Here is a 26,815-nt window from a genome sequence, read left to right on the forward strand (position 1 = left end):
AATATCTTTCCATCTCTGTGTTGTGCTGAATTTCTTTCATCAGTGTTTTATAGTTTCAGAGTACAGAGTACTGTACTCTGTCATGTCTTTGGTTAAATTTATTCCTAGATATTTTATTGTTTTTAATGCAATTGTAAATAGGATTGTTTTCTGAATTTCACTTTCTGCTACTTCATTATTACTGTATACGCATGCAACAGATATCTGTACATTAACTTTTATCCTGTGACTTTACTGAATTCATTTATCAGTTCTAGTAGTTTTTTGGTGGAGTCTTTAGGGTTTTCTATATATAGTATTATTTCATCTGCATATAGTGAGAGTTGTACTTCTTTCTTACTGATTTGGATGCCTTTTATTTCTTTCTGCTGTCTAATTGCTGTGGCTAGGACTTCCAGTACTAGGTTGAATAAAAGTGGTCAGAGTTAACATCTCTGTCTTTTGTTCCTGACCTTAAAGGGAAAACTCTCAGATCTTTACCAATGATATTTGGCTATGGGTTTTTCACATAAGGTCCTTATTATGTTGAGATATGTTCCCTCTAGACCTCCTTTGCAGAGGGTTTTTCAGCATGAATGTGTGTTGTACTTTGTCAAATGCTTTTTCTGCATCTATTGAAAGGATCATATGGTTTTTATCTTTCCTCTTATTGATGTGACATATCACACTGATTATTTCGTGAATACTGAATCACCCTTGCATCAAGGAATAACTCCCACTTGATCATAGAGTATGATTTTTTAAATATATTATTTCATTCAGTTTACTAATATTTTGTTGAGGATTTTTGCATTTATATTCATGAGAGATATTAACATGTCTTTCGCTTTTTGTGGTGCTATTATCAGGTTTTGGTATTGAAGTGATTCTGGCCTCAAAGAATGAATTTGGAAGTTTTCCTTCCTCTTGTATTGTTTGGAATAGTTTGAGAAGAATGGGTGTTAACTCTTTTTTGAATGTTTGGTAGAATTTGCCCATGAAGACATCTGGTTCTGAACTTTTTGTTTTGGGGGAGTTTTTTTTTTTTTTTTTTTTTTTTTACTAATTCAATTTCATTGCTGGTGTTTGGTCTGTTTAAATTTTCTATTTTTTTTCCTGCTTTAGTTTTGGTAGGTTATATGTTTCTAGAAATTTATCCACTTCTTCTAGCTTGTCCAATTTATTGCCATATAAACTGGTTTTTATAATATTGGCTTATTTTATTTATTTTGAGAGAGGGAGAGAGAGACAGAGAATGCAAGCGAGCGTGAGCAGAGGGGTGGGGATAGGCAGAGAGATAATGCCAAGGAGGTTCTGTGCTGACCCTGCAGCTGCCAATGCAAGTAAGGCTCAATCTCATGATTTAGGTGTAAGGTTAGGTTGTTTATTTGAGATTTTTCTTACTTCTTGAGGGAGGCCTGTATTGTTGTGAACTTCCATCTTAGAATAGCTTTTGCTGCATCCCTAAAATTCTGGATGGCTGTTTTTCTATTTTCATTTGTTTTCATGTAATTTTTTATTTTTTCTTTGATTTCTTGGTTGACCCATTCATTGTTTAATAGCGTGTTATTTAACCTCCATGTATTCGTGTTCTTTCCAGATTTTTTCCTGCGGCTGATTTCTAGTGTCATAGCGTTGTCATCAGGAAAGATGCAATAATATTATTTTGATCTTTTTGGATTTGTTGAGACTTGTGTTGCGGCCTAATATGTGATCTGTTCTGAAAAATGTCCTGTATGTACTTGAAAACAATGTGTATTCTGTTTTAGGATAGAATGTTCTGAATATGTCTAATAAATACATCTGGTTGACTGTGTCATTCAAAGCCACTGCTTCCTTGATGATGTTCTGTTTGGATGATCTGACCATCCATGTAAGTGGGGAGTTAATGTTCCCTACTTTTATTGTACTGCTATCAATTATTTCTTTAATGTTTTTTTATTAACTGTTTTATGTGTTTACGTGCTCCAATGTTGGGTAAATAAATATTTGCAATTGTTATATCTTTTTGTTGGATTGTTCTCTTTATTATTATATACTGTCCTTCTTTGTCTCTTGTTAACAGTCTTTATTTTAGTCTATTTTGTCCAATATAAGTATTGCTACCCTAGTTTTCTTTTGGCATCCACTTGCATGATACATATCTCTTCATCCTCTCACTTTTAATCTGCAGGTGTCTTTTAGTCAAAAAGGAGTCTCTTGTAGGAAGCATATAGATGGGCTCTTATTTTTTTTTTTACATACTCTGTCACCCTAAATCTTTTAATTGGAGAATTCAGTCCATTTACATTCAAAGTAATTATTGATAGATACGTATTTGTTGCCATTTTGTTACTTATTTTGTGATTGCTTCTATAGATTTTCCCTGATTATTTTTTTTCTCTTGCTCTCTTTAATAGTTTATTGGCTTTCTTTAGCAATATACTTGGATCCCTTTCTCTTTATTCTTTGAATATCTGTTACTGGTTTTTGTTTTATAGTTACCATTACGTGTGTATATAACATCTTCTGCATATAACAGTCTATATTAAGTTGATGGTTGCTTAGGTTTAAGCCCATTCTTCACTCCTCTCCCTCCTATGTTTTAGACATATAGTGTCATATTTTACATGATTTCATTTTGTCAATCCTTTGGCTGATTTTTATATAAATATTTTTATTGCTTTTGTGTTTTTTAATTCTCACTCTCAAATACCATCTTCCTTTCCACTCAAAGTGTTCCCTTTAATATTTCTTGCAAGGCTGGTTTACCAGCCTTTAGTTGTAATGAACTCCTTTAGTTTTTGTTTGTCTGGGAAACTATCTCTCCTATTTTGAATGATAACCTCGCTGGGTAGAGTATTTTGGGCTGCAGATTCTTCCCCTTCAGCACTCTGAATATATCATGCTACTCCTTCTGGCCTGGAAAGTTTCTGCTTGAAAATCTGCTGATAGCCTGATGGGGTTTCCCTTGTATGTATATGTCTTTTCTGTTGATGCCTTTAATTTTTCTTTTCTTTTTTGTCACTTTTTGCTGTGTTCATTACTATGTGTCTTGGTATGGACCTCTTTGGGTTGAATTTTTGTTGGGGATCTCTGTGCCTCCTGGATATGGATATCTGTTTACTTCTCCAGACTAAGAGAGTTTTCAACTATTATTTCTTCAAGTAAATTTCTGTCTAAATTTCTGAAATTCCTATAATGCAGATGTTAGTACACTTGATGGAATCACTGAGTTCCCCAAGACTATTCTCAATTTGCATAATTTTCTCTCCTCTCCTTTGCTCAACTTGATTACTTTCCATAACTCTGTCTTCCAGGTCATTAATTCATCCCTCTCCTTCATTTGGCCTGTTACTTATTCCATAAAGTGTATTTTTAATTTCATTTCTTATGTTCTTAATCTCTCATTGGTTCTTTTTTATCTCTGTGTTAAGGGTCTCACTGACATACTCCACTCTTTTCTCAAAACCAGTGGATATCTTTATAATCATTACTTTGAATTCTCTACCACACGTTATTTATATTTGTTTCACTGTGGTCTCTTGCTGCGGATTGGCCTGGTTCTTTCATTTGGGAGATATTTCTCTGTCTTATTTTGTCTGACTTTCTGTGTTTGTTTCTCTATGTCAGAAAAGTCAGCTACTTCTTTTGCTCTTAACGATAATAGCCCTGTGAAGAAGAGGTCATGTAGTGCCGTGCCGTGCAGTGTCCCCCATTCCCCAGGGCCTGGCACTTCAGGGAATGTCTCCTAGGTGTTTTGCATGTGCTTTGCTATTGAGTCTTGGCCTCTTTTTCCTTCAGTCTAATTATCTGCAGAGGTTCTCTTTGCCTATCATGGGCAGTGAGGTGTTCAGTGGTCTGCTTGTGAAACAAGACCTGCCCCCACTGTCACCAGAACTGAAGTCCCACAAAACACTTGGGTCAGGAGATGCATTGTTGGCAGGATTTGTGCTGATCTTCTGGTGGAGGGGTTTGAAGCGCCTGGACTGGGGCCAACCTGACTGGGAAGGGCAGATATGCCAAAGCATGGGAGGCAAGGCTCAGTGCAAGCAAGTTAGGTAAGGAGTGTTGGTATTGTGCTGGCTGCAGCAGGTGGCTGTTATTTATCCTGGTGGGGAAAGGAAATGGAAATGGTACCTGCCAGCTCTTTGGTCCCTTGTGGTATCTTCCTGTGAGTCTGTCTCTCCAGGCTGGGCTCTGACATGAACAAATCATCCTTGCTCCCATCTGCCCCCATTGTTTTTCAAACTGCTAGTTCTAGGCTGTATCCACACAAGCTGTTTGTTGTTCTGTCTCTTTAAAGCCAGGGACTTTTGTTTTTCAATGCCCTCCATGCTCTCCCAAACTAAGCCCACAGATTTTTTAAGATTCCAGGCTCCCACTGGTTTTAAGAACTCACAAATTTCAACCCCTCTCAATTTCAAAGTAAATATTACGGAGATTAATTCTCTCTGTGGGTTCCTCAGCATGAAAGTCTATTTTCTGCCCTTTATACAATGGGCTCCTTCCCCACATTGGATAGCCACAGTCTGTTTTGCTCCGAGGCCACATCTTCACCCTTCTTACCTTCTTCTATTTGGTTTCTTCCCTGCTTTTAGTTGTGGAGTTTGCTCTGCCAGTCTTCTGGTCATCTTCTGAGTTATTTATAGTGCTCTGGGTCTTATCTAGTTGTATCCTTGGGAGAAGGTGACCTTGGGGTCTCCTAATCCTCCATCTTCACAGCTGAACAAAAGGCCTCCATTCTGATATTCACTTCAACTTTAATGAAGACATATGACCAAAGTGTAGGAATGGAAAAAGATATTCCATGCAAATGCAAACAAAAAGAGGGTAAGGGTAGCTACACTTACATCATACAAAATAGACTTTAGGCCAAAAATAGTAACAAAAGACAAAGGTCATTATACAGTGAAAATGGGGTTAGTCATCAAGAAGCTATAACAGACATGAGTATAACACACCCAACATGGAAGTACTTAAATTTATTAATCAAATACTAACATATTTGAAAGGAGACAAAATACAATAATAGTAGAGGATTTCAATATCTCACTCTGAATAAAGGATAGATTATCCAGAGAGAAAACCAGTAAGGAAACAATGGACTTGAAACGTATTTTACCAAATGGACCTAACAGACATATATAGAACATTCCATTCAATAGTAGCAAAATAGACATTCTTCTCAAAGCCACATGGAATATTCTCCAGGATAAATCATGTGACAGGTCATAAAACAAGTCTTAGCAAATTTAAGAAGACTGAAATCATACCAAGTATCTTTTGTGATCATAATGGTATGAACTAGAAATCAGTAACACAAGGAAAGCTACCAAATTCACAAATCTGTGAAAAGTAACAACACACACCAAACTCCTGAAAACCCAATGAGTAAAAGAAAAAATAAAAAGGAAAATAAAAAATATCTTGAAATAAATGATAAAAAACCCACAACATACCAAACCTGCAGGATGTAGCAAAAGCAGCTCTAAGAGGAAAGTTTAAAGCAGCAAATACCTACTTCAAAAGAAGAAGAAGAAGAAGAAGAAGAAGAAGAAGAAGAAGAAGAAGCACCCTAACTTTATACTGTAAGAAGCTAGAAAAAGAACAAAAATGCCCAAATTTAGCAAAAATAAAGGAAACAGCAAAGAACAGAGGAGACAAAAAATAATAGAAATGATCAATGAAACTAAGGGCTTTTTTTTGAAAAGATAAACCAAATTAACAAATTTTTAGCTAGTCTAAGAAAAAAAGAAGAGAGTAGACTGAAATAAATAAAAATAGATATGAAAGAGGAGATATTACAACTGATACCACATGAATATGAAGGATCATAAGAAGCTACTATGAACAATGATATACCAACACAACTGGTAACCTAGAAGAAATGGATAAATTCCTAGAAACATGCTACCAAGATTGAATCATGAAAAAGTAGAAAATCTGAACACACCAATTACTAGTAAAGAGATTGATTCAGTAATCAAAAACCTCCTAATAAAACAAAGTCCAGCACTAGATGGCTTACCTGGAAAATTTTATCACACATTTTAAAAAGAATTAAGGCCAATCCTTCTCCAACTCTTCCAAAATTTGAAAAGAAGGGTATACAACCAAAATAATTTCAAGAAGCCAGCATTACCCCGATACCAAAGACAATAAATACATTACAGGAAAAAGAAAATTACAGTCCAATACCACTGATGAATATAGATACAAAAACTCTCAAAAATATTAGCAAACTGAGTTCACCACTACATTTTAAAGATCATACACCATGATCAAACAGGATGTATTCCTTCCTGGGTTCAACATACACAGATGAATCAAAGTGATACACCATAAAAACAGAATAATGGATATAAGTCATATAATTATCTCAATAGATGAAGAAAAATCATTTGAAAAAATCCAACATCCATTCATGATAAAATCTCTCAACAAAATGGGCAAAGAAGGAATATGTCTCAATATAATAAAGGCCACATAAGACAAGCCCACAGTCAACATCATATTCAACAATGAAAGGCTGAAAGCTTTTCCTGTAAGATCAGGAACAAGACAAACTTTTCTTACTACTGCTATTCAACATAGTACCAAACTCCTAGGGAGAGTGATTAGACAAGAAAATGAAATAAGATGCATCCAAATTGGAAAGGAAGAATTAAAATTGTCTTCATTTGCACCTAATATGATCATATATATCAAAAAAACCAAACACTCCACCAAAAAACAGTTATAAGTAATCAACATATTCAGTGTTCTTTGTGTGTCTCACGTCCATAAAATACAGCCAGACCAACACTAAACCATCCTACACACATAGGAAACTGATTGGAGGATTAACACAACAATTTCCACAACCTGAACCACAGAATTCAGCAGGTACGCAGCAAGGACAAGTGAACTTGGGGAGCGAGAAGCCACGGGAAGGGGGGTGCTTTTGCGGGCAGAGAGAGGGCAGAGATGGGGGTGGGAATAAGGGAAAAGCACCCCTCCCCAAAAGCAGCTGGAGAGAAACTGGAAAATTGGAAACAGCTGCAGGGACTAAACTAAAAAGGGAGAAAGGAGAAAGGAGAGGGTTTAAATTCCATTAAGACTGTAAACAAGGGGAGCACAAAGTCTGCAACTCAGTAGCTCCATACCTGGCAGTGCTCTGGTGGGAAGGGTGAATCTCCAGGAACAGAGTGGGGTCTGGGAGGTTCTCAGGCCACATGGGGAAAAGTGGTTCCACTGCTGGAAGAACAATTGGTAGAGAATGTTGAAGCCACCTGGTCCCAACAGACACCGGAAGGGGGCCACATTTGCTGGTGCTGGAACAAGGCCATTAAGGGTGAAGCCTGGTGCCAGATGTGTCTTGTGATTTTCCATAATCCCTGAAAAGCTGCTGCTACACTATCTCATGAACTTTTTCTGGGGCGGGCTGGCACCTGGCCGCAGTCTGAGGGCACCGGCAGCAGCAGGGTTCAGCAGGCGCCTGGGTACAGCCGGCATTCGGCCATTGCTCGGTGAGACCCTCTTGCAGAGGAGCGGAACGGGTCAAAGCTACAGTCCTTCAGAAGTAAGGGGCCAGGAAAACAGCCACATCTGAGACAAAACTCAGGAGACAGGTACTGCCTGGGGCTTGGTCACAGACAATGAAGAAGCGAGGAGTGGACAAAAGCTGAAGACAGGACAGGTGTGTGGCTGCTGATCCGGGATAACAGAGTTCTGATACTAGAGATTGGGTAGCTGGGTGGCGCCATTTTCACTGCAACTGTGCATGTGCATACTCACCTACAAGTGCCACAACACTACACCCCAGTAGGCTAGCAGCACCATCTAGTGGAGAACGAAGCCATTACACTGAACCCCGCCCAACTGGTCCAACCTTGCTCTTCAAGAACACAAGTATCACTGCCTACTTAGTTTATGGACTATAAAGCGCTACATAGTCTGACTTCTAGGGGAAAACAAAGTAGTTTCAATCCTACTTCAATCTGTTAGAAGGTCTATCAATTCAATTTTCTTTCTTTTTTTTTCTCTCTTTTACACTTCTTTTCTTTTTCTGAATACAGAAAGAGGAAAAATTCATTTTTATTTTCAATTTTTACTAAAAATAATTTTTATTTTTTTTTTACTATATTTTTTATTTTCTGGTAATTTTTTTCAAATTCTATTTTACTTCCATCATTTTATTTTAGTCTACTTCAGTGTATTCACCTTTTCAAATTTTCAAACAATTTCCGTTTTTTTAATTTTTCTTTTTTTATCTTTTTCATTTCTTTTCTTTCTCTTGAATACAGAAAAACTTCATTTTTCCTTTCAATTTGTATTAAAAATACTTTTCTTTAGTTTTTTAAATATAAATTTTGGCTCTCATGTAAATTTTTCCAAATTCTATTTTACTTCCATCATTTTATTTTAGTCTACTACAGTGTATTCACTTTTTCAAATTTTCAGACGATTTCCCTTTTTTTCTCTTTTTGCTCTTTTTCGTTTCTTTTCTTTTTCTTGAATACAGAAAGAAAAAATTCATTTTTACTTTTAATTTTTATTCAAAATATTCTTCTTTAAAATTTTTTCTAATGTATTCTATATTTTAGAGTATATTTTTTCAAATTCTATTTCACTCCCACCATCTTATTTTAGTCTACTTCAGTGTATTCATTTTTTCAAATTCTCAAACGATTTCCTTTTTTTTTTTTTTTTTTGGTTGCATTCCTATATAGCAACAATGAAGCAACAGAAAGAAAAATCAAGGACTCGATCACATTTACAGTTGCACAGAAAAACATAAAATACCTAGGAATAAATCTAATCAAAGAGGTGAAAAACCTATACACTGAAAACTATAGAAAGCTTACGAAAGAAATTGAAGAAGACACAAAAAAATGGAAAAAGATTCTATGCTCCTGGATAGAAAGCACAAATATTGTTAAAATGTCGATACTACCCAAAGCAATCTACATATTCAATGCAATCCCTATCAAAGTAACACCAGCATTCTTCACAGAACTAGAACAAATAATCCTAAAATTTGTATGGAACCACAAAAGATCCCAAATAGCCAAAGCAATCTTGAAAAGAAAACCAAGCAGGAGGCATCACAATCCCAGACTCCAAGCTATACTACAAAACTGTAACCATCAAGACAGTATGGTACTGGCACAACAACAGACACTCAGATCAATGGAACAGAACAGAGAACCCAGAAGTGGACCCACAAATGTATGGCCAACTAATCTTTGACAAAGCAGGAAAGAATATCCAATGGAATAATGACAGTCTCTTCAGCAAGTGGTCCTGGGAAAACTGGACAGCGACATGCAGAAGAATGAACCTGGACCACTTTCTTATACCATACACAACAATAAACTCAAAATGGATGAAAGACCTCAATGTAAGACAGGAAGCTATCAAAATCCTTGAGGAGAAAACAGGCAAAAACCTCTTTGATCTTGGCCGCAGCAACTTCTTACTCAACATGTCTCTGGAAGCAAGGGAAACAAAAGCAAAAATGAACTACTGGGACCTCATCAAAATAAAATCTTCTGCACAGCAAAGGAAACAATCAGCAAAACTAAAAGGCAACCGACAGAATCGCAGAAGATATTTGCAAATGATATATCAAAGGGTTAGTATCCAAAGTCTATAAAGAACTTACCAAACTCAACACCCAAAAACAAATAATCCTGTGAAGAAATGGGCAAAAAACATGAATAGACACTTCTCCAAAGAAGACATCCAGATGGTCAACCGACACATGAAAAAATGCTCAACATCACCCATCATCAGGGAAATACAAATCAAAACCACAATGAGATACCACCTGACACCTGTCAGAATGGCTAACATTAACAACTCAGGCAACAACAGATGTTGGTGAGGATGCAGAGAAAGAGGATCTCTTTTGCATTGTTAGTGGGAATGCAAGCTGGTGCAGCTGCTCTGGAAAACAGTATGGAGGTTCCTCATAAAACCAAAAATACAACTACCCTATGCCCCAGCAATTGCACTACTAGGCATTTATCCAAGGGATACAGGTGTGCTGTTTCGAAGGGAAACATGCACCCCCATGTTTATGGCAGCACTATCAACAATAGCCAAAGTATGGAAAGAGCCCAAATGTCCATCGATGGTTGAATGGATAAAGAAGATGTGGTATATATATACAATGGATATTACTCGGCAATCAAAAAGAATGAAATCTTGACACGTGCAACTACATGGATGGAACTCGAGGGTATTATGGTAAGTGAAATTAGTCAGAGAAAGACAAAAATCATATGACCTCACTTATATGAGGACTTTAAGAGACAAAACAGATGAATATAAGGGAAGAGAAACAAAAATAATGTAAAAACAGGGAGGGGGACAAACCAGAAGAGACTCATAAATATGGAGAACAAACTGAGGGTTACTGGAGGGGGTGTGGGAGGGGGGATGGGCTAAATGGGTAAGGGGCACTAAGGAATCTACTGAAATCATTGTTGCACTATGTGCTAACTAATTTGGATGTAAATTTAAAAAAAAATTTTAAATTAAAAAAATGTATAAAGTGACTCAAATTACAAAAAAAAAAAATATCAAGGTCAAAAGCAAATGGTACTTCTATGTTAAAAATTAATAGTCCGTTAGGCTCTTGGTTGTCTCAGTTGGTTGAGCGACCAACTTCGGCTCAGGTCATTATCTCACAGTTTGTGAGTTTGAGCCCCACGTTGGGCTCAGTGCTGACAGCTCAGAGACTGGAGCCTGCTTCAGATTCTGTGTCTCCCCCTCTCTCTGCCCCTCCCCTGCTCATGTTCTCTTTCTCTCTGTCTCTCAATAATAAATAAACGTTAAAATTTTTTCAAAAAATTAATAGACCATAATGAGAACATGATCATGAATTTCTTGTGATTTTTAAAGAAATCTTAGTGAACATTAAAAAATATATAAAATAAAAATATAAAAAGCATCTGCACAGCCAAAGAAATAATGAGCAAACTGAAAAGGAAACACTTGGATTGTGAAAAAATATTTGCAAATCATATACCTGATAAGAGGTTAATATCCAAAATATATACAGAACTCATACAACTTAATAGGAAATAAATAAAAACCCCAATTAGTAAAATAGTCAGAGGATCTATTAGAAATTATTTTCCCCAGAAGACATGCAAATGGCAAATAGGTACTTGAAAAGATGCTCAATATCACTAGCAATCAAAGAAATGCAAATCAAAACCACAGTGAAATTTCATCTCACACCTCTTATAATAGCTATTATAAAACAGACAAGAGATAACAAATGTTGGTGAACATGTGGAGAAAAGGGAACTTTTGGGCACTGCTGATTGGGTGAAAATTTGTTCAGCCACTATGGAAAACAGTATAAAGTTTCCTCAAAAAAATAAAAGTAGAACTACCATATTATTCAGAAATCTCACTCTGGGTATATATCCAAAGGAAATGAAACCAGGATATTGAAGAGATATCTGCATTCACATATTCATTGCAGCATTATCTACAATAGCAAAGATATAGAAACAACTTGTGTTGGATATAGTGGACATGAGACAGATACATATCTATATAGGGATATGTAAATATACATACACATATACATGCATATGTATGACATATGTATGGATATATACACATACATACAATTTAATATTATTTAGCCATGGGAAAGAAGAAAATCCTGCCATTTGTGACAGTGTGGGTGGACCTTGAGGGCATTATGCTAAGTGAGATAAGTGAGACAGAGAAAGACAATTACTCTATGATATGTATGCAATCTAAAAAACCTGAACATATAAAAAAAAGTAGACGGTGGTTGCCAGGGGCTGGGAAGTGAAGAAATGGGGAGACGCCACTCAAAGGCACAATAAGTTCCAGGGTTAGTTAACAATACTGTATTACATATTTGAAAGTTGCTTAGACTTAGATCTTAAGTTTTCCCACCATTAAAAAAATAAATAAAAACAGTAATTACATGATATGATGGAAGTCTTACCCAATGCTACTGTACTAATCATTTCACAATACATAAGTGTATCAAATGAAAAAATTGTACAACTTAAACTTAAGGCTATATACAGTTATATGTCAATATACTGGAAAAACCAAATGCAACAAAAAATAAAAATTAATGATTCCGGGGCATCTGGGTGGCTCAGTTGGGTAAGCATCTGACTTCAACTCAGGTCATGATCTCACAATTTGTGAGTTCGAGCCCCATGTCAGGCTCTGTGCTGATAGTTCAGAGCCTGGAGTTTATTTTTAAAATAAACATTTTTTAAAAATTACTGTTTCCCACTCTGTGGAATTAATGAGAGTCCATAAAATGCTTGAGTGACCAAATAAAATGTCACTTGCAAGAAACATTTACTTTCTATAAAGGAGCTAGGAGGGCTTTTCTCTTCAATTGTGAGTTTACAAAAAGGAAAAACAGCATGTTTTAGTGACCTACTTCCACATATAATAGTTTTAAGATGTTAAGCAGGTCACTAATCCTTCCTGAGCCTATTTTTTCCTTATTTGAGAAATGGGATGGAAATAATATCAATCATAAAAAGTATTAAATAAAATAAAATGTAAAATATTTTAAAATCTTACAATTCTGTATAAGTATTTTTTTCATCAACTAATTATATTATGATCTAAGTGACAGAAGTTATACTCTTGGTATTATCAACAATGACAGCTTACATTTAATATGCATTGTCATTTACTAGGCATTATTCTAATCATTTTATCTATATTAACTCATTAACAGTCTTATTATGCCCATTTTACAGACAAAGAATCAGGAGAATTAAACGGGAATCTAGCACACGTTGGTTCCAGAGTACACATTCCCAACTTCAATCTTATTAATCCTAATCAAACAAACAAGCAAAAGCCATGGTAAATTCATGTTGCAATATACATGTTATTTTTTAAATTTTTTTAAAATGTTTATTTATTTTTTAAAGAGATAGAGTGTGAGTGGGGGAGGGGCAGAGAGAAAGGGAGACACAGAATCTGAAGCAGGCTCCAGGCTCTGTGCTGACAGCTCAGGGCTGAACTCAGAAACTGCAAGGTCATGGCCTGAGCCAAAGTCCAATGCTCAACCAACTGCGCCACCCAGGCGCCCCTATGCATGTTATTTTTTTTAATTTAAAATAAATAAGATAAATAAAATTTAATTTAAAATAAATAAAATTATGTTAATTTTTTTAAATCATGTGAAAATTTGAAGAGTCTTAATATTGAAGAAACATCACATTCAATATTTAATAATTTCCAGATCTATGAATCACTTTACTGGCATAAGTATTTAGTAGAAGAAATTAATATCTGCCCATTGAAACTACTTCTCAGTTGTCCACCCATTTCCAATCATTTAATTTAGGAATGGTTCAGTTGATTCTGATTCTGTATGATAAAATGATTCTAAACTACCACAGTTTCTCCCTTCTTTTAAAAGTATCCAAATTGATGTAAATTTTCAATTCCAAAAGTATTGTTTTGATTGTCGTTTATTTCAAAAGTCTGCTTTACTCCAACAAAGAATGAGTTTGAATATAAATCACAATTAATTTTTACATTATGGGTATCCACAACATGAGGCCATGGAGAAGAGAGTCAAGGATGATATGTTTATACTGTGCAGAACACCATACCCACTAATGGTCCAGTTCATGCCTGGCGTCCTGCTGTTGAAGTCAGAATTAGAATTTGCTGCTGGCTGTAGGTGCTACCATTATCTCATCACTAATTATTTCACAGACATGGAGCTATAAAAGCTTAGAGAGGGCAAGTAAATTTTCCAAGGGTAGAGCATCAAATGGCAAAGGTAAAATGAAAGGCACACTCCAAAGTCTTAAGCATCTGGATTAACTTAATCTTACAGTTGTGAGATGATCTTTCACTAAAAATAGAATGTTGACAGAATCAATCGGAGGAAAAAAATATATTTATGTGTGTGTAATGACTTGCTTTGTGCAAGCAATTGCTGAAGGTACATCAACTTTCAAAACTCCAGAAAAATTTTGTTTTCTAATTAGCAAATTTCTTATTTTGTGAGGCTATTTCAATGCTCTAATAATATACAATCTGTTCTCTCTCTTTATTCTCTTAAAACACCAGTGTCCACTACAAATGAGTGATAAGGCCATTTAAACAAGGTCAGCTTCATCAGCATTATCAAATTACTTGAGGACAAACTCCAATCATATTTTTTAATTTTTTTATGTTTATCTATTTTTTAGAGAGATAGAGTGTAAGGTGGGGAGGGGCAGAGAGAGAGGGAGACACAGAATCCAAAGCAGGCTCCAGGCTCTGAGCTGTCAGCACAGACCCCAGTGCGGGGCTCAAACTCACAAATGGTGAGATCATGACGCGAGCCGAAGTCGGACACTCAACTGACTGAGCCACCCAGGTGCCCCTCCAATCCTATTTTTTAAAGTTTTCTAAAACATGCTACAAATTTATCCTAAGCCCTTAAATTTTGCCTTCTGTTTTTCAATACAACATTGCCAAACCTCTAATGCTTTCAAATTATTGATTCCATAATTTTTATATTGCACACTATCCAATAAATTACATTTGCTCAAAGTTGTATCTAATTTTTTAAGAAGCATTAAGCCACAAAAGAGAATGTGAGCACCTTGCACTGTGATGCATTTTATATGCTTGTGTTCAGGTGGGCAAATCCTACGATGCTATTCGACAACATCAGACAGTGGTAGTCTCCATCCTGTGGACATTCATAAACACTGTTCCCTTTGTTATTGGTATGTTTTGGTTTTGGCAGTTTTGCATTTATCAATTAAAATACAAAAAAATGACATGTTCTTTGTAAATAGCTGTCTTTTTGAGCCTTGATAAGATGTGGGTGGATAAAACAATATCACACTGATTCATTTTTTCCTCCTGTATGTGCCCGTCTCAGTGTGTGTTTAAACTGCTTTGGCAAAGGTTACAAATATTTCCAAATACTGCTAAATTTGATGGCCACTTTTCTGTTCTCGTCTTACCTGACAGCTTGTAAAGATTTGGAGATTCTAAATACTGGTGTCCCCAGGCATCTGAACGTGGCCTTCTGCTCCTGCCTGCGTGACCTTCTTCACCTCTTTGGCTTCCAGTGTCACATAATAAATGTCTACTTGGAAACTCAATCTTGAGCACTAATCTCAAGCAATCTGCAACTTCTTACAAGATAGAGGCTGTCCCTGATTCCGCATCCCCTGTAAAATAAAGTCCCAAGTTTTTAGAGTTGGATACATGAGTTGGTGTTCATCTACTACTCTCTGAAGTGTTTCCCTCAACTTATACCACTTTGAACTGTGCTGTGGGCCACAAAACAATTAGAGTTCCTTCGTACACAAACCTGTTTCATACCTTATTCACATATTTCCTTTTTACTGGAATTTCCTTCTTAATTCAATGGAAACTTGCTGAATTTAAGAATCAGTTCTGGGGGCACCTGGGTGGCTCAGTCAGTTAAGCATCCGACTCTTGATTTTGGCTCAGGTCATGATCTTGTGGCTTATCAGATCATGTAATTCAGTATTACATACAGACATTCAGTAATTACAAAAAGTTATTTCCACTGTGGTTAATTTTAGCACTGATTTTTTTAGTCTTATAAACAGTGATATTGATATAAGCTAGAATATACATAAAGAATTTAGTCTGGTTAAAAATGGCTTTGTGTAAGTCTAGTCTGTTACCTACACATGCCATTTGTCTTTATGGTTTCTTTTGCACCCTCCTCTTCTCTGACTCATAAACTTCCTAATCATAGTTCAAGAGTACTCATTATTACCCTAATCTTAACAACAACCATGCAATGAATCAATCCTTATTTGTAGATCTCTGGCATATTTTCCCTCCTTCCTTAGAAGAATACATCTTCTACGAAAGATTTTTCTTCTCCCACATCTCAAAGTTTTCCATTCTTCATAAATTTAAACAAATTCTCCCACTTTCTATTATTCTTTCTAGAGTCCCTAGGCTGCTATTTTCATGGTTCCCATTCAGAGAAAGAACCTGATAAACCTCACCTGAGCTTTAGAACCATGATTTCTTTAATTTTATATATGGGTTTCCCTGGCTGAACAACTAGAGACTATGCACACCCTTTATTTACTTGAGTTCTCCTGCTCCTAACCCCTCCTTTTGTCAATTTTAGCCTTCTTCCACATGGCTGAATGAGTGAGTCATGAAACAGGGCTGCAACATTTTTCACAATATGGTGAGGAGGTATATGATAAAGTCCTGTTAAACTCAAGACCAAGGGATTTCATTTGGTGGAGTTTAGAGTAGAGACCTTGTAAGGAGGAGTCACTTATCTTGATACAATTAAAGATTCAAAACTTAAGCTACTGAAATGGAGTCAAAAGATATGTATAAGGTATGAACAGGTATTTTTCATCTGTTCATACAAAAAAAAAAAACCATCCAGATGACTAACAGACACAGGAAAAGATGCTCAATATCACTCATCATCAGGGAAAATCAAAACCATGATGAGATACCACCTCACACCCATCAGAATGGCTAAAATGAACAACACAGGAAACAAGAGATATTGGTGAGGATGCAGAGAAAGGGAACTCTCTTATATTGTTGGTGGGAATACAACCTGGTGCAGCCACTCTAGAAAACAGTATGGAGGTTTCTCAGAAAGTTATAAATAGGACTACCTTATGATCCAGCAATTGCACTATTAGGTATTTACCCAAAGAGTGCAAAAATACTGATTCAAAGGGGCACATGCACCTCAATGTTTACAGCAACATTATCAACTATAGCCAAATTGTGGAGATAGTCCAAATGTCCATCAACTGATGAATGGATAAAGATATACAATGGAATATTATTCAGCTATAAAAAGGAATGAAATCTTGCAGTCTGCAACAATGTGAATGAAAGTAGAGTGTATTATGCTAAGCAAAATCAGTCAAGAAAAGGCAGAAACCATGTGATTTCATTCATATGTGGAATTTAAGAAACAAAACAGATGAACATAGGAGAAGGGGGGGGAGGGAAACGAGAAGAAAGCAAACCATAAGAAACTCTTAACTACAGAGAAACAAACTGAGGGTTAATGGAGGGAGGTGGATGGGGGGATGGGCTAGATGGATATGAGTATTAAGGAGCAAACTTGTTGTGATGAGCACTGGGTGTTATATGTAAGTGATGAATCACTAAATTCTATACCTGAAACCAGTATTACCCTATGTGTTAACTAACTGAAATTTAAATAAAAACCTGAAACAACCAAACAAAAAAAGATATGCACAATGACTATGTGTGAGCTGGAAATGTTGTTAAAATTAAAATATTCACAATACTATGTGTTACCAATGTTTCCTCGACTTAACCATTGAACCTCCCTAAGAAGCATGGGCTTTCAAAAGAAATAAAAAAAAACCTTCAATATCATTTGTTTTCATTTTTACTTCATTTAATCTTTTTCCTGAGTGTAAGAATATTTCAGTTTACTCTTCTAGCAAATTTCAATTACATAACAGTGTTATCAACTATAATCACCATGTTTTACATTAGTTCCTCAGAACTTATTCATCTTATAGTTGATAGTCTGTGCCCTTTTATCAACCTCTCCTTATTTCTCCCTCCCACTAGCTCCTGACAAATGATAGATCTGTAGATCTGTTTCTATGAATTTGACTTCAGTTGTTTTTTTTTTTTTTTTTTTTTTTTTTATTCCACATGTAAATGATAACATACAGTATTTCTCTTTCTTTCTCTCTCTGGCTAATTTTACTTAGCATAATGCTCTTAAGGTCCATCCATGTTGTCACAAAGGACAGGATTTCCTTCTTTCTCATAGTGAATATTATTTCATTGTATACATACCACATTTTCTTTATCCATTCACCCTTATGCAGACACTTAAGTTGTTTCCTTATCTTGGTTATTGTGAATAATGCCGCTAAGGAACATGGGGTGGGGGGTGGTGGTGGTGCAGATATCTTTTCAATGCCCTAATTTCATTTCCTTTGGATAGATACCCAGAGTGGGACTACTGAACCAGATAGTAGTTCTGTTTTTAATGTTTGCAGAACTTCCATAATGTTTTTCATGGTGGGCAAACCAACAGTGCACAAGGGTTCCCATTTCTCTATAGTCTCCCCCACATTTGTTATCTCTTATCTTTTTGATAATAGCCACTCTAACAGGTGTGAGATTATATCTTACTATAGTTTTGATTTGTTTCAGTCTTATATTCACACCTTTAATCCTATTTGAGTTGATTTTGTGTATGGTGTGAGATAGGGGTCCAGTTTCATTCTTTTTAATGTGATTATCCAGTTTTCCCATCACCATTTATTGAAAAAACTATTCTTACCCCATTATAAATTCTTGGTTCCTCTGTTGTAAATTAATTGGCCATATATTCATGGGTTTATTTTTGGAATATTTATTCTGTTACACTGAAGTGTGTGTCTGTTTTTATGCCAATATTATATTATTTTCATTACCATAGCTTTTTAATATAGTTGAAATCAGGAAATGTGGTGTCTCTAGCTATGTTCTTCTTTTTCAAGATTGCTTTGACTATTCAGGATCTTGTACATTCTATGGGTTTGGACAAATATATAATGACATGTATGCATTATTATAGTATCATAGAGAGTATTTCTTACCCTAAAAGTCCTATGTGCTCCATTTATTCATCCCTCCCTCTCCTCCAAAATCCTTGGCAACCATTGATTTTTTTTTTTTTTTTTTTTGTCTCCATAGTTTTGTCTTTTTCAGAATGTCATCTATTTGGAATTAATCCGATTTTGGAATGGCTTCTCTCACTTAGTAATATGTTTAAGTTGCCTCCATGTTTTTTTCATGGCTTGATAGCTCATTTCTTTTTAAAACTGAGATATATTGTCTAGATTTATCACAGTTTATTTATCCATTCATTTACTGAAGAACATTGCCAACTTTTGGCAATGATGAATAAAGCTGCTATAAACATCTATGTGTAGGCTTCTGTGTGGATATAAATTTTCAAACCCTTAGGTAAATACCAAAAAGTATGATTGCTGAAGTATATGATAAGAGTTTCTTTAGTTTTGTAAGAAATTGTTAAACTGTCTTCCAAAGTGACTGAATTCTCCAACATTATTAAACTCCCTTTTATGAATACAAATATTTAAGCTTTGTGGGGTGGGGAAGGGTGAAATAAAGGGGACTAGAAGTATAAATTTTCAGTTATAAAATAAGTCACACAGATGAAAAGTACAGCATAGCGAATATTGTCAATAATATTGTAAATACATTGTATGGTGACAATAATGACCACACTTATTGTGGTGAGCAATTAAGGAAGGTATACAACTGTCAAATCAATATATTGTACATCTGAAACTAATATAACGTGTAAATTACATTTCAATAATTAAAAAATAGATCAAAATTTAAAATTCCTACTATAACATACTAGTAATCTAATAGGTTACAAACTAATAGTGTAAAATATATGGAATTTGAAAAGAAAATGAATTTTTTATTAGACTAAGGTTTCTTAAATTTCATAAATTAAGATACAAATGGAAACAACTCTTAGGTAATTCTTTATTTTGTGTCAAAATTTACTGTGTTATAATTTCTACTAATTTTTGCCCTCTGTAACTATACAGGATGTATCTTCCTGGTCTTTAATTATCTGAAAAATTGTTACTAATATAAAGGCTATATTTACCTTTAAACCTAATATTCCTAGTTTCCTTATAACATTTTGAGATCCTATGAACACTTCTGGTTATGATTTTCTGTAGTTTCTCATTCACTGATTGATCCATTCACTGTTTGATTAATTCACTTATTCAATCATGCCATTATTATATGCCTAGAATCTTCCAGGCACCATGGGTTATGCTGAGAAGCCACTGAAAATAGACATAAAAAACAGTCTATGTTTTATATCTTTCCCACTTTTTATAGAATTAATAACTTTTCCTTCTATCCTTTTGTATCAGCTTACTTGAGTCTACTGCAACCAGTAACTTTCCTGCATTTAAATGCTTACAAATCTATGCCCTCCTATTAGTCTACAGTTTCTCCAGGGCAGGGACAGTTAAGTAAGTGTTTACATAGAGTTGTAGTTCAGAGCATTCACTCTTGAGCCAAACGAGGCTCTGACCCTTACTCCTTGTAGGACCTCAAGGCAAATTACTCCCTGTTCCTATTTCCCCAGCTGGCAAATGGGGCTATTAGCAGTAGTTACTTCATAGGGTTGAGATGATTCTTGTTATTGAATTTTTCAGTCTATCTCCTTTGGTTTGTAGTTGATGAAAAGATCTCTATGATTCTGGACAGATGGATTGTGAATTCAAATATTCACTGTATAAGATTTTCTCTTTAAGGATGGATTTTAATAAGTATTTTAGTGGAAATGTAGGAGGGATGATTTTTAGGCAATAGATACTATTTAAAACAAATAGTCCAAATTTCTCTTAAATATTGTATTTTATAAAGAAAGTGAGAGTGTCACAGTCTCTTAAAATAATAACTGCCTTTCAAATCTGTTGAGTGAATGAACTGCATTAACTATTCTCATTCAACTGATAAATTTAAGATTTATACCTTTCTAAATACATCTTTAATGTTGATATTCATAAGCATGACAGAATTAATAACTTCCTCCATATGAAGACTATTATAAGAACACATTAAAAACATCAACATTTTAAAACCACATCCCAGCCAATAAACAGATTAATATAAAATTAAAAACAAATTTAAAGTAGTTATTTTCTACTTATATACCTGACATGATTATAATTATATAATTACTATGGAGTAACAGAAGAGTTTCAGGATATAACTGACTCAGTTATAGACATGATAAATATAATGTGTATGACTATTACTGCATGATAAATAGGACTTTTTTATTCATGAGGTTGTATGTCAGACTCAACTGAAAAATGTGTATCATATTCAATGTATTTATTCCAAGGCTTGTTAAAATTACTCTATTTTGCTGAAGATGGATAAAATAACAAGCATTTTTCTATGTTTTATGGATTAAAACAGTATGAAATGATGGCTTTAAATTTCCTATGTTTACAATTTTATTAAAACCCCACAACAAGTTATATACTTGATTAAAGATTTATGGAAGACACATTGAATTGCATTCTGATTTCATGGGGGATGACTGCTCAAATATTAGAGCACCCTGACAACATCCATCACAGCTACAGAAAGTAAAGTTCCAAAGTGCAAAAAATGCATTCATAAAAAATATATCACAGGAACAAAAAAGAATAAGTCATTAGACATAGAATACATAAACCAACTATATATTTTTGATACTCTGGGTTAAATTTAAAGAGCAATAGAAATTGAGCTATTAATGAAGAAGATCTAAATCTTCTTAAGGACTTAAATATTGTAACTATTTGCAGGTTTTAAAAGAACCAGATTAGTACCCCAATGTTTATAGCAGCACTCTCAACAATAGACAAATTATGGAAAGAGCCCAAATGTCCATCAGCTGATGAATGGATAAAGAAATTGTGGTTTATATACACAATGGAGTACTATGTGGCAATGAGAAAGAATGAAATATGGCCCTTTGTAGCAACGTGGATGGAACTGGAGAGTGTGATGCTAAGTGACATAAGCCATACAGAGAAAGACAGATACCATATGTGTTCACTCTTATGTGGATCCTGAGAAACTTCACAGGAACCCATGGGGGAGGGGAAGAAAAAAAAAAAGAGGTTAGAGTGGGAGAGAGCCAAAGCATAAGAGACTCTTAAAAACTGAGAACAAACTGAGGGTTGATGGGGGGTGGGAGGGAAGGGAGGGTGGGTGATGGGCATTGAGGAGGGCACCTGTTGGGATGAGCACTGGGTGTTGTATGGAAACCAATTTGACAATAAATTTCATATATTAAAAAAAAAAGACAAAAAAAAAATAAAAGAACCAGATTAAAATATGCTTTAAATATGTCAACTAAAGAATCAGTGACCAAAGAGTACTGTTTGCTTTCTAGCATTGTGTTACCCAATATGATGGCCAGAAGTCACATCTCACTATTTTAATTTAAATGAATTGAAATTAAATGGCATTAAAAATTCAGTTTCTCAGTCACACTAGCCATATTTCAAATGCTCAAAGCCATATGTAGCTGGTTGTTGACTAATACATTAGATAGTACAGACAGAACATCTCTATCACCATATAAAGTTCTCTTAAAGAAAAGCAGTCTAGAGTTTTAAGAAAACACTACTCTGCAGAAATAGGAATATATAACCAAATTGTTCTTATCATGTGAAGCCAATGTTCTAGATGTTATATATAATATTTCAAAATGGAAAAATTAGCTAGTATTCTTCGTAGATGATTAGCTGAAAAAATGTACATAGATTTTAAGAGTGGACATGTTATCTGTAACTATTAAACATACACATACATACATATGTATGTATGTGTATATATCTGTATATATACATACATTATATATATACATATATATAATAAAACTAGCTTCATTGCTCATGATCACTGTTTTTTAAAAATTCCAAAATCTTTAGTAGAGATATAACTCTGTCTGATAAAATTAACAGAGAAACCAAAACAGATGGTATTATTCTTTTCACAGTGTTGGCAGGAGGAGGTGAATTAGAAATACTAGGATTTTTTTCAAAAATAAATATATATTTTTTTATTTTAAAAAAGGGGCGCCTGGGTGGCTCAGTCAGTTAAGCGTCAGATTTCAGCTCAGGTCATGATCTCACAGTGTGCAAGTTCAAGTCCTGCATCAGGCTCTGTGCTGACAGCTCAGAGCCAGGAGCTTGCTTCAGATTCTGTGTCTCCCTTTCTCTCTGCTCCTCCCCTATTCACACTCTGCCTCTCTCTCTCTCAAAAATAAAGTAAAAAATAAAATAAATTAAAAATACTAGAATTATAATCTCGATAGAATTATCCCCTTAGAAGAGTAATAAAGACATGTAATAAGGTGAGAAAATTGAGAGGCAGTGAAGTTGGGGACCTAGAGGTAGTTTGCTACAGTTCACTAAGAATGGCCCAAAGGTCCCCTGCAGAGTAGGGTATGCAAGAGCATGGGCTCAGAATAAGATTCCTGAGTCACTGATCTGAGGTATATAATCTTAGTCAAGTTCCTTAAATTCTCTATTCATCAGTTTCTTCATCTATAAAAAGGTAAGAATGGCATATTCTTCATTATGATTTTTATGAAGATACTAGCTAATAGGAAACATAACAAATGTTAACTAATAGTAGTATTTGTAAAGGTAATGAGATTACTATTAACATTATTAGATCCAGAAAAACCTGTGCTTGCTTTTAAAATGCAGATTTCTAAAATATATCCCATTTACTGCAATCAGAGTTTCTGCCTATGAAGCTTACTGATAAATGTTTCACAAACACCCCAAGTAATCCTTATGTATACCCACATTTGAGAAACTTTGGTAGTAGAAAGACTGCATTCTTGAACGTTAGTACTCAGTTTGGATTGAGACACTTCTTGGAGCTTTAGCTTCCTCATCTGTAAAATGGTAAAATAATATTTATTTCATAAACTCATTGTAAGGGTGTTATTATTAGTTAGGATCCCAACAAGATCCACTAAAATTGCAATAATTCAGAGGGCTTATTTACAAAAGATATATTTAAAAAGATAAAAGCAGCATATAAGGGTCGCACAAGTGAGTCTCCATGTGGGGCCTATAACATCAAGCTGTATCTTCATGAAGTCTAAAGACAAGAAGGAGCAGAGGTTAGCAGGAGAGGAAGTGCTGTAGAGCAGGATTCCACAAGAGGAACAATGAGACTGATAACAAATAGCCATCCTGAGAAATATCAGAAGTGAACCAGGGGAATAGATATCTTCACCTCATTCTCTATCCTTCTTCTCCCTGATTTCCTGCTGGAGTCCTAATTGGTGAAAACAGGAAGCCAGAGGCTATAGAGGTCTGTTAATGGAGTCCATGTATATCATGACTATAGCAGAAAAGGAGGACAGCAGTAGGGAATGAAGAAGTAAATAGGGGGAACCTGGGTGACTCAGCTGGTTAAGCATCTCATTCTTGGTTTCAGCTCAGGTCATGATCTCAGAGTCATGAAACTAAGCCCTACATCCAGCTCCTCCTTGACAGTGTGCAGCCTGCTTGGAATTCTCTCTCACTCTCGCTCGCAAAAAAAAAAAAAAAAAAAAAAAAAAAAAAGAGATAAAAGAAAAAAATAAATGTAAATGGGAGATATATGTCCTACATATAAGGTGTCTACTATGGTGTCTCATTTTAAATGAATGATGTATTATCTTTATGGTGGACAGTGTTCTGAGCAAGTACATAAAAGTATCTAATGATATAAATCACATCTGTTCATTAACAAGATATTGAGAATAAGCTGAGGTAAATAGTTATGGACAGAAATCAGCAAAATGATCCAGTTTATTTTGATGAATGACATTGCTAAAAACTAGTTATTATTTTTGAAGTGTTTGTAAATGTCTTACATTTTAACAGTGATGTTCAAAATATTAAGCAATTAAAAACACTTCAAAATAATCCTATAAGATAGATAGAAATTCATGTCCAGTATATAATTACAAGAAACTGAGATTTTAACTGGCTGATGAATACAAGAACTCAGATTCAAGTCTTTATTGTAGTTTTAAAGTTTCTGTCCTTTGCTTGAATGATTAATCTACAGTAATCTCATCTGTGGTTTTGCTTTCCATGGTTTCAGTTACCCATGGTCAACCACAGTCCAGAATCATGATAATCCTCCTTTTCACTTATCATCAGGTCAGTAGTAGCCTAAACGCCATGTCACAAATGACTAAGGCATTCACCTCACTTCATCTCATCACATAGGCATTTTATTACCCCATATCATCACAAGAAGAATGAATAGAGTGCAATAAAATATTTTGAGAGAGACCACATTCATATTCCTCTTATTACTATATATGGTTACAACTGGTCTATTTTATTACTGTTATTGTTAATCTCTCACTGTGCCTAATTTATAAATTAAACTTTATCACAAGTATGTATGTACAGGGAAAAACATAGCATATGTATTATTCAATACTATCTGGGATTTCAGGCATCCACTGGGGGTCTTGAAATACATCCCTCACAGATAAGGGAAACCTCTATACTTGTCAGCTAAAATCATCCTAGGGGAGCCTGGGTGGCTCAGTCAGTTAAGTGTCCGACTTCTGCTCAGGCCATGATCTCGTGGTTCCTGAGTTCGAGCCCCGGGTCGGGCTCTGTGCTAACAGCGCAGAGCCTGGAGCCTGCTTCAGATTCTGTGTCTCCCCCTCTCTCTGCCCCTCCCATACTCATGCTGTGTCTCTTTCTGTCTCTTGAATTTTTAAATCATTCTTATAACAATGTAAAAGTGAATACGCCAAGTAGGATATCCCTGATTTTCTTATCACTGAATACTTTAATGTTGTGATTTTCAAAGTGTGGTCTCTTAACCAAACTGCTGAATCAGCATCATTTGGGAAATTGTTAGAATTGTAAACTATTGCCCCCCTCCGCCCCCACCCCCCCCCCACCCCCGCCCCGCCAACCCCACTGAGTCAGAATTTCTGAGGGTGGAGCCCAGGAATCTGTCTCTTTACAAGCCCTGCCTGTGATCCTGGTGCAACTATAGTTTAAAAACCACTCTTTTAATGGATTATCCTTAATCAACTGCTGGCAGTCAATATAGCTGAAACCTGAGTAGCTGGAAGGAAGCAAAATGGAGACTCTTCTACAGTTTTAGCCTGATTTAATGTGATGAATTTGTCACCATGTTAACCTTTCAATCATTATGTTTGTTTCCAGAAAGGTACCCAGTAGAAACATACAACATGCTAATATTATGTTCATTATGCACCACTTATAATGTGTTTAAAAAGGATCAGGTCTCTTATTTTCTTTCTTTCTGATGCATTTTAGAAAATCCCCATGAATTCCACCATCAACACCAGAAATTATGCCTCTTAACATGAGATGCATATAGTTTTGAACCAGATTAACAAGGCCTACTTTGGTCCGATTTGTTTATGAAAATTAGTTGAGTATCTCAGACATTGGTCAACATTGCTTGTGTGTGTGTGTGTCTGTGTGTGTGTAGGACCAGATAGTAAACATTTTGGGATTTTCAGACCATATGGTCTCTTTGAACTACTCTGCTATGTCATAACACAAATTAGCTGTAGACAATACATAATCAAAGGGATGTGGTTACATTCTAATAAAACTTTACCAGGAAAGGTCAAGGATTTGGTCCATGGGTTTGTCAACTCTAGTGAACTAAGGAATCTATTGATAACACTTTACACATGAAAAATAGAACTAAGGAAGATGGATTTTTTTTTTTTTCCAAATCATATATAGCTTAGTTAAGAGGTGGTTTCAGTAAATGATTCCCAATCAGGAGATAGGCTTCTTTAAATATGAGGAACTCATTAAAACTTAAGATTCAGCAGCATTCCATTATTATATAAATGTTTTTATCCATTATAGTTTATTCAAGATTATCTTAATTTTGTATGACTATCACAAATGGAATAGTGTTTGCTTTTACTTAGATGATAGATTTGGTTTCTTGAAATTATGTTTTATGATGTTAAGGCTTTGACTTTTTTCTCCTTTATGAAAACAACATTAGAAAACCAATTACACTGTAAGACTAATGTTAAACTGTCAGTGTGAGTGGTTAGCTTGGCCTCTTTACCACAGCCAACAGTCACAATCATATGAGATTTCTGGCTTCTGCCTGGCAAATGCTTGCCAAGCACTTTACAAGCACAGCGGTTTAGGCACACAGTCTTTTCTTCTGTTCCCTGAGGCAAGACTCATACATAGTTCTTTGGTGACATATGTAAGAATTC

General features: G+C 35.2%; 1 protein-coding gene across 12 annotated transcripts in view; it reads right to left on the reverse strand.

The window, feature by feature from the left end:
* The window catches only part of KHDRBS2 (KH RNA binding domain containing, signal transduction associated 2), a 628,062-nt gene that overhangs the window by 449,581 nt on the left and 151,666 nt on the right, over positions 1-26,815 (reverse strand). The gene's annotated exons all lie outside the window — the stretch shown is intronic.

Source organism: Puma concolor, chromosome B2 (assembly GCF_028749965.1).
Source record: "Puma concolor isolate L17-30 chromosome B2, mPumCon1.1.hap2, whole genome shotgun sequence".
NCBI classification, from domain to species: Eukaryota; Metazoa; Chordata; class Mammalia; order Carnivora; family Felidae; genus Puma; species Puma concolor.